Source organism: Gavialis gangeticus, unplaced genomic scaffold (genome assembly GCF_001723915.1).
Source record: "Gavialis gangeticus isolate Ggan-Ray unplaced genomic scaffold, GavGan_comp1, whole genome shotgun sequence".
NCBI classification, from domain to species: domain Eukaryota; kingdom Metazoa; phylum Chordata; order Crocodylia; family Gavialidae; genus Gavialis; species Gavialis gangeticus.
Window position 1 is genome coordinate 3595591 of NW_017729031.1, and position 10808 is coordinate 3606398.

Here is a 10808-nt window from a genome sequence, read left to right on the forward strand (position 1 = left end):
TCCATTAGAGGCAATGAATCTGTCCTACATCCTGCTCTGCCTTAGCAAGTTTTACCTTCCTGTTGTCTGCATTGAGGGGGGTGGGGGGGAGAGAGTTAGAGAGAAGTTACCAGCAAGAGGGTTACTATACCACTGTCTAAGTTGAATGTCCATTCTATGAAACAGTTATTTTCTGATGCCTACAGATAATCAGTCTGAGCTGAGTTTTTGTGTAGCTTCTTGAACAGCTGTGCCTTCCTGACCACTTAGCTTCTGAGTGCTTACTCAGTAAATGTTGCATAGTGGAAGGAGTTATAGCAAACTAGAGCCAGCACAATTATTTCCTTTGAAGATCTGCAAGGAGATCTTACAGAAACAGGCATTAGTTTAGGCAACATCATAAATGTTCTGGCATGATGAGAACAACAGAGGAAGCACCCAGCAAGCAGGAGATATGTTCAGGTGCATAATGCAGTTACATGACAAGGTGAAGTTGATTAAGGACATTCGTTACCAATTACAGCTATATTAGAGAGGTACTTTGACACCAGCAATATGTTACTTATTGAAAATAATTTGCTCCTGATAGAAGCAGTATGATGCAGCTGATGCATATGTCACTAAATAAAAGCTTGCCTCAAACAATCCTATCTGGTCATCTCTGATACTTCTTAATGAAAGATAATCTATGTGAAATACAAAGGTGTATAATACAAAATAGTGCAGATCCCACGGGAAGATAATTTAGACTTAAGTCATAGACACTTGTAGAGCCAGTGAAATGGATATACAAGCCGATGACCTAGTACAAAATAAGCAGTTAGTATATGGCGTTTTATTTTGAAAGGGAAAATTAAAACCAAAAGAAAGCAAAATAGGAAGCAGTGGTTTCAAAAGCCACGGCAGGGGGTTGGACTCAATGATCTGCTCAGGTCCCTTCCGACCCTAGAAACTATGAAACTATAAGTGAGACAGCAGCTTGGACTCTACTTCTCCAATCATACAGAAGTTTAAATATAGCAATGCAAGAGAAAATAATAATATTTTCACTTTTATAACGACTATCATATAAAGATCTTGAGTGTTCCCAAAAGCCAATAGTCTGAAGCCTCACAGTTATGCCAGTGCAAGGTATTTGTCTTTTCTGTCAATTATTATATCTTAAAAATCTTTGAGTTTACTGGTAGTTGATATGAGGCATCAAGAAATTAAGTGACGTGCCCAAGGTGAGTCAAATCACTACTCATACTTTAAGGTGTAAAGTCTGTCTTATTCATGGGTGATCCATGTTTGGAAACAAACTTAACTTCCCCAGTCAGGATTGGTCTTCTGGAGGAACTCCTGTTGAAACAATAAATGACCACTGAAGAGAGGCTGCTAACCAGAACAAAAGTGATTTCCTTCTTTTGCAGTCTCAGATATATCAAGGCTCCATGATTCTAATAAACAGTCACCTGATCTAGACCTACTGATTCAAACAGATTGTTCAGTAGCCTATTAATAGAGAGTAACTGAAAAAAATCCTCCAGGACTGGAAATGTTTAAAAAAATTAGGAAGGTTAAAAGGTACATAATGCTAAGCACAGAGAGTTGCAGTTGCATTCCACATAAAGTTTAAAGTGTTGCAATAGTTGTAGAAATAGGGAAATGAGCATAAGAAGAGGATGGAAGAGGCTTACTGGAAATGAAGAGAGTAAGTCAAGTGGAACAAGAAGAGTTTTTTGAGAAGAGATACAAAATGAGTGAAAAACTGGTAAACAGCTATTTAAAATACCTGCACTTTGCTCTACTCTGGTAAAAGCAGAAAATATATTTACATAAAATATTTGTGTGATAATATAGACCTAGCAAGCCATAAAGTTAAGAGACTGTATGTGTCAGCATGCATGACTTTATTTTGCTATTTCATAGAGGCTAGGAACAGACATTACACATAAACTGGTTTAAGTGATCAGAAACTGGTTTAAACCTGTAACAGAACAAATGTTCAGTGGACATAAACCAGTTTGAAAATGGCTAAAACCAGTTTGAGATAAACCTGGTTGAATGTACCATCAGACTTAACTGATTTGGGTCAAACCAGTTTATGCAATGTCTGTCCCAGGCCCCTTCCTGGTTTAACTTAAACCAGAGTCTCCCAGTATCTAAGATACTTTGCAGCCTTGGGCAGGGCTCTCTGATCCACAGCAGAGCTGGCCCCACCCCTCTGCTCCCTGGCTGGAGCTCCAACAGAGTCGGCAGGCACAGCAGTATCTGTCTGTCATCCCCTTTCCCCTCCCTCCGCCACTCCCTGCTCAATTCCCTCCCTTCCCATTTGCCACAGCACAGACTGTAGTCAGTGTGTTGTATGCTAGCTCAGCATTTCCCAACCGGCATGTCACAGCACACTGGTGTGCCATCAGGCATGTCCAGGTGTGCCGTCAGTCACATCCAGGTGTGCCTTGGCATTTTGGGCTGGAGCCATGCCCCCTGCCTGGCTGGAGCCACGCCCCCCACCTGCTGCTGCTGTGGACACAGAGAGATGGGGTGCATGGCTCCAGCCCTAAATGCTGTGCAGCTGGCTGCAGACCACCCTTCCCCATGAGCATCCGGCTGGCCATGTGCCACCCTTTCCCCTCCATTGGTGTCCGGTTGGTCGCGCGCCACCCCACTCCCTCCCCCCCTGCATCCGGTGTACCACGGTGCCTTTTTATTTAGGTAAGTGTGCCATGGGGAAAAAAAGGTTGGAAAACACTGTACTAGTTAATGCTGAGAGGTGTCTGTGTAAGGCAAATAGAGCAAAAGCAGACAGGACATTGTCTGCTTAGCACTTTTTGGAGTTAAACAACAGGTAGCTGGTAATGTCCCTCCATTCCTTCCTTGGAAAAAGTTGTTTAAGAAGAGCTTGAACTAATGGGAGAGGCTTTTGTTTTCTTGGTGGGGTGCCAAATGCTGTGTTATCAACTCCCTGCTGGTTAGGAGCAGCAAGGGGTGGGGACCCCTCCCTAATCAGAGCATCCTGCCAGGAAGGGAAGAGAGGGATGCTCTAGCACCCCCTGGCTTCTAGCTTGAGCCACTGTGGGAATATGCCTGTATTTCTTCATTCCAGAGGGAATGTCTGTACAGTTGCAAACCAGTTTAGTTCATAGCCAGGTTAAACTAACCTGCAAAGATTGAATCAATTCAGGCTCAGGCTTTTTTCAATGTCTGTCCCTAGCAGAGTGTCAATAATGCTCTTCAGTATTGACTCCAGTGTCACAGCACTATAGCTGGCTGATGACATGAGAAACAAAACACAAAGCCCAGAGCCTCAGCCTTGGTGTAAATCAACCTATCTATGAAAGCCAGTGGATCCATTATGATTCCCACCAGCTGAAGACTTAGTAGAGAGTTGGGTTTTTGGGGTTTTTTTTATTGTTGGTGTTTTTTTTAGGTGGGGAGGTAGGCTTTCCCTTCATTTTCCCTCTTTTCCCTTCCAGAGTTTGTTTCTGTAGCAAAGGAACTATTAGGGACTAGAGATTTTTTGTTCTGTACTGTTCAGCAGTGTTTATAGAAGCAGCTGTGATCCAGTGGAAATGGTATAAGAATGGTAGTGAATAGTCTTTATCTCCAACTTGCTGTTTGACCTGTGCAAGTCATTTTATTGCCACATGTCTCCAACAAATGAAATCTTCCAGTATAACTGAAAAATGGGGAAAATGCACACTTACCTTTGTAAAGTGCTGATTATTTTGCAAATATTATCAGCTTGGGGCATTATTTATTAGCAGGAACAAGCAAGCAAACTAAAAACCCAATAACTATGCCAGGTATTTTATATTTAAAAAATGGTCAAATTGTGTACCTGGGTTGAAACTGAGTATCTCTGTACCCTTAGGGGAGACACTGAAATCTGTATGTTTGTATCCAAGGAAGATATATGCATCTAATTGGTCAGAGTTTGGAAAAGTCTCTGGATGGTCTGTTTGTGATCTTTTTGGGAGCAGCATTTTGCTGAAGTAGTATCTTTAGTTATCTCAAGGGATGTATATGCTTAGTTCTTGTTTCACTTCCCAGCTAAATCTCTCTGTAGTTCATGTTTCCAGGTTTTATGACAGATAGAGTTGGTGGTAGCTCTGCTATGTGCAAGTGATGCATTTATAAACCAGACTTTGTTCTCCTTAATGTGTTCTATGTAAAACATCAGACTTAATATTTTGGTCTACCTGTAAGTCTCTCTCACGCTTCTTATGTTGCCTTGAAAAGCATTTTTAACTTAATTCTTCAGTTCCTTTGCTTGAGCGATCTTATCTGGTTTCAGAGGCTGCAATCCTCTTTCTCAGCATTCGAACAAACTGTTCAGTTAAGTCATGAGGGATGTATTGCATATGATCATGGTTAGATGTATAGTTATGCTTAACTTCATGAATTCCTGCTCTTCTCATGGAACAGACAATCGAACGTTATCACTGCCAATCTGCTTTGAAATTTTCTGTTGCAAATGTTCTTTATCCTTTCTTCCAACTTTTTAAACAAAGTGTATAGAACTTTATTTAGATGAACTGATGCATATGATATAAAAAGTATCTCCAGCCATTTTGAATAGGAATATGTTATAAAGATGCATATTTGGCTTAGGAAATGTCCCATGAGATCCATGTATATACAGTGCTACACTGTCTATTTGTGGGGGTGGGGTGTGCATATGTACATATCCATGTATATAGTGGCTGTTCTGTTCTTTATTGTTCTTTTGTCTGGTATAGTCTGTAACATTTCATATATAAAACATACTATTTGATACCTTTTCAATCTAGCTTTTCATTCTTGGCCGCCAAATGTAGATTCTTGCCAATAATTCAGTTTAACCATCTCTTTAATATTGTAAATGCAGCAATTACAGCACTTACTATTTTTTGACTGACTGAATGGACTTTCCATAGAATGCTCAGTATTAATGAAAACCCCTTCATCTGATGGTAGAATGTAGAGAATACACTTGTGTTCAGACCTCCATGCTTTCATAATAGTTTCATGTATTTGCACTTACCAAGGATCACTTATAGTGCTTTCTGTAGCTCCCTTAAGCATTGCACAGATGCCCAGTGTAGGCTCTGTTTAAGATATGTTAAATAAATCCATTGAATATATTCTTCCAGAAAATGTTCTACTGTTCTTTGGTAGCTGAGACAATCCATAGGCATGTGAATGCTTTGCTATGTTCATATAGCTAATTTCATATTGGTACTCACTGAGGAACAAATCCCAGCATTGCAAATATGCTGCAGTCGTTATGGTAATACCTTTTCTGGGGCTGAATAAAGATGTCACTCTGATGGTCTGTTATTAAGGTAAAAGGTCAACTATATAAATACTGGTGAAATTTCTTAACCCCCCCAAACCAAAGGGATAGCCGCTATCTATTTGCACATAATTCTTTTCAGCTGATGTTAACGAATGAGATGCAAATATGACTGGTCTTTCACAGCTGTCAGGCAGAACATGCTACATAATGGCACCTGTGCCTTGGGGTGAGGCATCAGAAGCCAGTCTCAGGGGAAGTGCTGGGTCACTATTGAAATTATAAGTCTCCTGTCTTCCTTAAATAGCTCTGCCCAGGTTATCATCTGCTGCCTTGTTTAATCTTTCTGGAACAGAGAGTTCAGGACTGTTACAAGTTTTGGCAGTTTAATAATCTTTGAAAAGAACATAACTGTTCAATGTTTGTAGGAAAAGGGACATTCCTTACAGCAGTTATTTTATCCTCCAACTTATGCTGGCCCTTTGCATCTATCACGTGGCTACAGATCTCAATTTTCTCTTGAAAGAATTCACATTTAGCCCTGTTTCCTATTACCCCATGCTGTTTCCAGCCTCAGCAACATGCACAATTCCAGGGAACCCTTCCAGCACTTGTTCCATGGATCTTTATTATAGTGCAGAAGCTAATGCTACTCTAAAGGGCAGTCTATTAAATTGAAACAGTCCCTTAGGAGTATTCACAGGGAGCAGCATACAAGGCTCAGGTCTCATTTTATCTGTAAATAAGCATGAATTAGGTCCATCCCTGCACACCTGCTTATGCACACTTGACAGTAAAAATATCTTTTAGATGGCACAAGTGCTACTTGTCTACTTTTAAAATAGGACTAAACATTATTTTGGGGAGAGCTATAAATCTCTAGAACACTTTTCTTCTTGGATTTAGATGCAACTAGAGGTATCGGTTCACAATCTTTTTCACAATTCTTTCAATATTTATCTCCTTAGTTTCAACTAAATTATGTGTGCCTTAAAATTTGGCTGACAGACTTCTTCCAATGTTAGGGAGGTTTGACTACCTTTTAATTGGTCCATGTAACTATTCAAACTATTAAGTTGTTCTAGAAATATTGGTGGTAATTTCAGCGACTATTACATATATGCTGTGATGATGAAGTGCCATTCCAGAACCCCATCATTCTTCGCAGTGGATGGCCACACCAATTTAAAACAAACTGTATTAACTTTTTCCTGCCATGTATAAAATGGCTTAAATAACTCTTTGTAGTTGTTAAAGGAGATAATGCTAGTGGCAGAACATGTATTCAGGTCCATTACAAAGACTTCCCACTATCTGCAGTACTAACCAAATAGAAGTAGTAGTTTCCTTACAGCTTTTGCTAAAACTGTACAAGAAAATTATATAAAATTATGTAACATAAAATATAACAATAAATAAAATACAGCAGAACTATATAAAATAGAATAATAAATTTTATAATTTATGGTTCTTAGTAAAAGCATCAAATAAGATAATATGTTCTATCAGCCTTGACACTTAACCCCTCCTTCTCTGTGCACAGGCTAAGGAGGTAACCTAAGTGGTGCAATGTTATAAAAACAATGTCAACACTGTTAACAGAAATATTACAATAAAGCATAGCGCCCTTCTACACATGTAGGTAAAGGCGCAATGGGATCTAATATTGTGATCCACACAGTTGTCCCTCCTGCCATGCAACATGTGATTGTGGAATAACGCATTAGATCCCATTGTACATTATCGCCAGTGCAGGGGAAACCTAGCATCATGATGTACTTACCTCATGAGACATATATACCTAATGAGGCTCACAGAGGCAACAGCTTTCTTCCCACTGCCATTGCCATGTTGCTATGGGGCTCACAACAGGGTCAGTGCAGGAAAATGCTGCCACTGCAAGCCTTGCACCTTAGTAGGTTCACAGTGGTTTTTCCTGATGCCCCTGCTGCAAGCTCTGGAGCTGAGGAGGCTTGAAATGGCAGGAGTGTTCTCCCTACTGCAAGCCCCACAGCTGACAATACTGCCATTGCTGTGAGCTTCCTTAGCTACAGGGCTGGCAATGGGTGGTACAGCCCTGTGGCTGGGAATTCCTCAGTTGATGGGGCTCCCAGCCACACCTCTGGCCACATGTTTGATTAATGGCATCATTAGAACAAGGTACAAAGTTATTACACATTTTTTTGTGGAATAGCTTAGTAGCTTATTGTTTGTTTAATTGTGCCATTAATTTGTTGAATGTGTAGCTGGGTCATACCTTAAGGTGTGATTACCTGGTTAGTAGCATCTTAAGTGTAACATGTAAAGAGGGCTACAGTTATCTTTTGTTATCCATTATCATATCAGTATAGTTCTGGCACATCTGATCCACTTCACTGAGAGAAGCACATCACTTACTGTCATGACCATTGATCTTGAAGACCAAGAAGTAACATACTCTCCCAGGGCTTGAGGGGCTCAATCCTGCTCAGGAATTCCTGGGTTGTGTAGGATTGGACCCCCTTAAGCCCCTGGAGTACTTGCTTGGGGTAGCAGGAAAGTGAAGGCAGTTCCACGTTTTCCAGGCTTTCCCGCCACAAAGCAAATTGTAGTCTGCTGCTAAATAGCAGCACAAATAAATACCTTTGTCACCGCCACAAATTTCAGCATTTCTCATGTGATGAGGGGCATGGGCATCTTTGCTTGGCCTTTGTGTCACTATAAAATGTTTTAGAGCAGCAGAAAGGTGACAAAAGTTTATGTCTGTTTCCATATGTCTAAACTGCATCTCCAAACTTTCCTCATAAGATTTGTTGTTTGCAGCAACATTATAGGAATCATCATAGGGATCTATGTGTCCAATAAACTAAAAGATACTCTTAAATTAGGTCAGCTTAACTAAAAGAAATAAAATGGATTTGGTATTTTTCTAAAATATGGAAAGCATACACCACAAGATGCATATTATGTAAGACTCCTAGCAGTGCCAAGAGCCACACATGTCTTACTACTATGTAATTAATTGGGCATAATTTTCTATTTAATTTACTTATAATAAACCAAAAAAGAAGTGAATCACATTCTTCACAGCCTCGAGACTCACTTGATGAGGTGGGGAAAAGATGGAGAAATAACAGATGATTTACTCCATAACAAAGAACATTTTATTGCAGGCAGCATTTAAAAAAATGTAGGCATAAATAGTAAAATCTGCCTTAGTGTAACTCATGACAATGATACTTAAACAGTTATGAAAAAAGATCTCAGTAGCTTTGGGAGCATTATAAGTGTGGTTTTCTATAAAAGTGTAAACTATTCTTGGATAAAATCTCCAGTGTATCTGTAACAAACACATTCTGCATGTAACATGCAGACTAAAAATTTAGAAGAGGCACAAACAACACAGGATGCTTATTATTAGTTCTTTGGGAATCCAAAACCTGAGGATGGCAGAATTTGTTTAGTAAAATATAAGGCCTGCTTAAATATCTTGCATTCTTATAGTTATAGATTAGGAACAGGCAGCATGGACCCACCAAGGCAAGTCATGCGTAACCATCCTGATTGCCTTCTGTGATGAGATGACTGGCTCTGTGGATGTGGGGAGAGCAGGGATGGGATCTATCTTTAGCAAGGCTTTTGATATGGTCTCCCACAACATCCCTGCAGACAAGTAAGTTTATGTTGGATGAATAGACTGTAAGGTGCACAGAAAACTGGCTGGATCATCAGGCTCAAAAGATAGTAATCAATGGCTCACTGTCTAGTTGGTAGCAGGTATCAAGTGGAGTGCCCTAATGGTTGGCCCTGGGACCAATTTTGTTCACTATCTTCATCAGTGATCTGAAAGGTAGGTTGGAGAATTGGACCAAAAGAAATGTCATGAAGTTCAATAAAAATTTCAAAGTCCTGCACTTAGGACAAACAGTCCCATGCATAGGTTCAGGCAGCAGCTGTACAGAAAAGAACCTGGTGGTTCCAGTGGACAATAAGCTGGATATGAGCCAACAGTGTGCCCTTGTGAAGAAGGTTAATGGTATACTGGGCTGCCTTAGTTAGAAGCACTGCCAGCAGACCGAGGGAAGTGATTGTTCCCCTCTATTCAGCACAAGTAAGCCCACAGCTGGAGTACTGTGTCCAGGTTTGGGGTCCCCATTACAGAAATGATATGGACAAATTAGAGAGAGTCCAGTGGAGGACAACAAAAACGGTTTGGGAGCTTGGGGCACATGACTTTTGAGGAGAGGCTAAGGGAACAGGGATTATTTAGTTTGGAGAAGAGAAGACTGAGAGGGGATTTAATCTTCAACTACCTGAAGCAGGTTTCCAAAGAGGATGGAGTTAGACTGTTCTCAGTGGTGGCAGATGACAGAATAAGGAGCAGTAGTCTCAAATTGCAGGAAAGGAAGTTTAGGTTAGATACTAGGAAAAATTTTCTCATGAGGAGGGTAGTAAAGCACTGGAACAGACTACCCAGATAGGTTGTGGACTCTTCATCCTTGGAAGTTTTTAAGACACAGCCAGGCAAAATCTTGGCTGGGATGATCTAGTTAGGGATGGTCCTGCTTTGAGCAGGGGATTGGGCTAGATGACCTCTTGAAATCCCTTCCAACCCTAATTTTGTATGATTCGATAGTGGAAAACTTGAATTTACCTTAATTAATTTACAGTGAGATTCGTTGTGAAAATTTTTGAAATTCCAGGCTTGATATCTGAAGCATCTTTCAGCCAAAACATCAGTGGTGGAACCAAGGATACTTTGACAGGAAACTGAAAATGTGTAGAAAATGTATAGAGCTCCATAGATATGCATGGCACCCCATAGAAATGATAGGTAAAGAGAGATTTCTTTCCAAGACAGAAGACCAGTGCAGAGGAAAAAATAGCCTGGTGGGTTACCTGAGGTGGGAGGGAGTGATATTTCAGTTTCTGGTCTGAATCAGGAAGAGCAAGGATTTGAACTTCCATGCCTCACATCTAATGTGCGTGCCTTAGCAATTAGTAGCAGTACACTGATACATCAGCTCCATACTGGATTGGTACTGATATAAAGAAAATTGGCTGTATCGGAAATCATCCTGAAGTGGCTGATAATGTGGCCAATAAATGCCCGTGCATGTGTCCAGCCACAGCCAAAGCACAGCACAGCACACAGGCAGTGAGGACCACAGCCCAGCAGCGTGCAGCTGGTAAGTTTGGTGTGGTGGAAGGTGAGAGGGGAAGAAATGGGTATGGAGGGAGCAGATCAATGTCCCCTGTGGTGAGGGAGGGGACAAGGGCCTGGGCAGGGGCAGGGGCAGGTGCTGCCCAGCTGGGGTGGGGCAGGGTGCAGGATGGAGCTGCTGCTCATTGGGGGGGGGAGCTCCTGCAACTGCACATGCCCCAGAAGGGTATGGGGGGGCGTGTGCCCCCAGACTTTTATGGAGCGGGGCGGGCAGGCTGCAGCTGTGGCCTGGAGTTGGGCTGTGTGGGGGTTTTCTCAGTGGGGGCTGGGCTCAGGGCAGGTGGCGGTGGTGCTGGGAGGGGGACTATGGAGGGGGCTGCAGCCACCCCAAATTTTGCCGTAGGCCCCCCCCCCCCATAGCACTGC